Source organism: Bison bison, unplaced genomic scaffold (assembly GCF_000754665.1).
Source record: "Bison bison bison isolate TAMUID 2011002044 unplaced genomic scaffold, Bison_UMD1.0 scf7180017864228, whole genome shotgun sequence".
NCBI lineage: Eukaryota > Metazoa > Chordata > Mammalia > Artiodactyla > Bovidae > Bison > Bison bison.
Genome location: NW_011494800.1, coordinates 393686 through 397695, shown reverse-complemented (window position 1 = coordinate 397695; position 4010 = coordinate 393686).

Genomic DNA, 4010 nt, shown 5'->3' with positions numbered 1-4010 from the left:
AGCTGAAATATCATGAAGAAAGAGACCTACTTGCCTCTGAGAGGAAGACAGATGCTGCTTTAGTTCCTGTTTCTGTCAAGCCTGCTGTATCACTGTCCATCTCCCTGTGTTCTGGTGAGATTTTTATCTGCCATATATAACCCTACAATAAATCCTGTTTTTCACCGGTCAATGTCTTTATTTTCTAAACAAACAAAGACCTAATTAAAATCATGGGTCTCTAGTTATTCTAGTCAAGATACATGAATTGACAGCTGTCTGCCAGAATTAGTATCAAAGCCTTCATCATGAAATCTCAGTTTGAAAAGGTAGATGTAAAAACCCTCTCTATAATTCTCTGCTTAAATTTCTGGTTACAGGAACTTCCCTGGTGGTCCAGTGGTTAAGACTCTGTGCTTCCACTGCAGGGGGCACAGGTTTGCTCTCTGGCCAGGGAACTATTGGTATGTATGCCTCACAGACCAAAAGAAAAAAAAAATCTGGCTACAAATGAATGAACAGAGACACTGAGAAGTTCAGTAATTAGCACAGTAAATATGTAGTTGATTTGGGATGTGAACCCAGGATACCTAACTCCAGAGACTATGTAACCAACAGGATACATGTATTACACACATGGTTCATGCTGGCCATTTATGCTAAGCACTTCACATTAAGTAGCTTCCTTAATTCCCATTTTACAGATGAAGAAACTGAGATTCAACAAAGTTAGTGAGTCACCCAAGGCCACCCATGTAGCGTTCGAACCTATCATCAAAGTCAGTACATTTTACCATCACACAAAAGCTTCAAGGCCACCCTGAAACTCTGGTGTCTATATACACAAACATCTATGACTCAATATTTTTCATGCCAATGTTCTACATTAGAAAATGGCCAGATAATATCAGAGTGTGTGGAGAAAGTAGATAACGTGTAAGCACATACTATTATTTTTTGATCTTCAAAGCCAAGGGTGGAAATCACAAGCAGCAACAAAACACTAATTAGAATTACTTTTTTTTTTTTTAATCTCTAATGCACTCAGAGGTAAAACGTGTTTGAAACATTTATATAAAACATGGTGATGCGTTTTTAAAATGTGATAAATCTGAGAAAAGTGACAACAGTAACAAAGTAATGCTCAGGAAGATGTTTTCTTTTTGTAGAAGAGTGAGAAGAGGCAGTAAGTATTGAGAGGATGTGACTCTCTTCCTCCCTCTGTGCTGTGTGGCTAGATTGTTTTGTAGACTCAGAGGTGAACTTGACATTTTGCTGTGGCACTCCTTCAGGGCCTTTTTTAAAATTAGGTCAGACTGAAGCTGAACTCTCCAAACTCTGACCTTAGGGTCTAATAAGGGGCTGATAATCATTATTAAGATTAAACAGGTATTTCTTTGTCATTTTTACCTGAAAAATATTGAATGTAACATTCCAGTATTTGCTCATGTACAATAGCATCTTATTCTGGGCTAAATTGTTTATTCTATTTAGCAGCTCTTCTATTGTTGCTACTGTGTGTGTTAATCACTCAGTCATGTCTGACTCTTTACGACCCCATGGACTGTAGCCCAACAGGCTCCTCTATCCATGGGATTTACCAGACAAGAATACTGTAGTGGGTTGCCATTTCCTCCTCCAAGGGATCTTCCTGAGCCAGGGATTCAACCTGCGTCTTCTACATTGGCAGGTGGGTTCTTTACCACTGAGCCCTGGATTAACCTTTTTCTTTTTCTCCTATCAAATGGAAAAAGTAGAATAGTGGTGGTCTTGGAGGGAATGGTAAGGAATGGGATGGGAAGAAAAGAGACTTGGAGTGGAGTGGCCTTTAATAATTAAGAAGTCAGTGATTCAGTTCAGGTTTTTGTGGCATGGCCAACCCCAGCAAACCATTTCCCTACCCAGTGCCTCAGTTTTTCCATCTGAAAATAGGAGCCACAACAATTTTGCGGTGCATAACTCTTCATTGCAGTTCATCAGCTTCAGTGACACTTTGTTAATGTATGCTAAACAAATATGGATAATGGTTGAGGGTTAATTTTTTTTTTTTTTTGGCCATTCTAGGCTGCATGTGGGATTTTATAGTTACCCAACCAAGTATGGGCTTTCCTGGTGGCTCAGATGGTAAAGAATCTGCCTGCAATGCAGGAGAACCAGATTCAATCCCTGGTCAGGAAGATCCCCTGGAGAAGGGAATGGCTACCCCGTCCAGTATCTTGCCTGAAGAATCCCATGGACAGAGGAGCCTAAAGGGCTACAGTCCATGGGGTCGCAAAGAGTCAGACATGACTGAGGGACTAACACTTCATCAGGTATGGAATCTATGCCCCCTGCAGTGGAAGTATAGAGTCTTAACCACTGGAGCACCAGGGAAGTCCCATTAAGGGTTAATTTTTAGTGGATAAAAGATGATTTTCTGGCTCCTCTGGGTCAGATGATGGAGTTCTACCTGAGCAAAAAATGCAAGCAAAAACACAACAGGTTAAAGGGATATGCAGGAACCCAAGGGGAGGGAGAAATTAGCATTCTGACCCATCAGGGAAAAAATAGATTGTATTTAGAAAAATAAATAGACTTCTCCAAAAAGCAAAGGAAAAATGATAATGGCTGGGCATAGAGATAAGAATGGAAATTTTTTACTAAATAAAATTTATTTTTAACTGTAATAATTTAGGTTCTAAAATATGTACTGGTAATTGCTTCTCTTTCCTTAGTTTGAACCATTTTAACTGGTATAAAACACATGATTCTTCAAGAAAACATAAGAATACATCACTCTCCAGAACCATCTTCAGTGGGGAGGGCTGCAGAATATTAGGAAGAGTAAGACACCTGGTGCTCAAGGATCCACCATAGGAAGAGGCCCAGCCCCTTGTGTGGCCAATGGTGAGGGTAGGGATTTTTGCAGGGTTACCACAACTCACCATGTAGGCAGCACACAGAATGGATTCAGGAAGTAGTGGCTGTGTTGTGGGAGAGCTCCACTTAACACAAGTTGTGTGCACCCCAAGATTCAGACATGCTTTGGACAGACAGAGGATCTGCAGTGTGTCTATGCTTGGCTCTGAGGAGCAGTCATCTGTTCCTTGAAAGATGAGAGCCTTTCAAGGACACAGGGACGTGTGAAGGGAAGGCAATTCTGGGTGTGTTCTTCAGGCACCTGCTTCTACCCACTGCCTTCCAAGGGTGAGTGTTAGATTGGGCAGGGAGGCAAAAGAATATAAAAAAAGACATTGCACTGAGTCCTCTGGGGGACCTGTGAGCACAGGACTTCTTGTCTATGAGAAACAATAACAGTGAGGACATCAGAGAAACCCTCCGAATGCCACATACTGCAGCCTTTGACACACGTGGGACAGGGATGTGTTCAATAGTTTTGCCCCCTTTCTTACAGACAGCAACCAAAAGCAGCAGGAGAAGAGAAAGGGGACTGATGCCGGGCAGCAGCAAGTGTATTTGGGAACACTCAGTGAGACACTCCCTTGCTACAATCCATGCATCCATTCAGAGCCTGGGAGAGCTTGGGAGAATTTCACGGTGAGGTAAAGAGCCAATACAATTAGTAGTGTCCTAAAGGCAGAGAAATAGTCAGACTCTAGTTTGCCCTGTCTGGAAAACACTAGCTGCAAAAAAATCCTCTGAGAGTAAGACAAGCAAGTATGACTATATTGTTTTACAATAATCTTGACAGATTATAAAGTTTGCTAGGTCTCATTTAATGTTTAATTTTCCTAAACTTTGTTTGGCCAAAGATTAGCAAAAATTTCCCCCTTGTAACTTTTTATAAAATATATTAATAGAATTCCAGGTTACACAATAAAATATGACACACTGGACCCTATATCATAACTTACTCTTCATTGAATTAATATGAAATCCTGGTGAATTATACCAAAAATTTAGAGGAGAGCTAACACCTATCCTACTCAAACTCTTCCAGAAAATTACAGAGGAAGGTAAACTGCCAAACTCGTTCTATGAGGCCACCATAATCCTAATACCAAAACCAGACAAAGATGCCACAAAAAAAG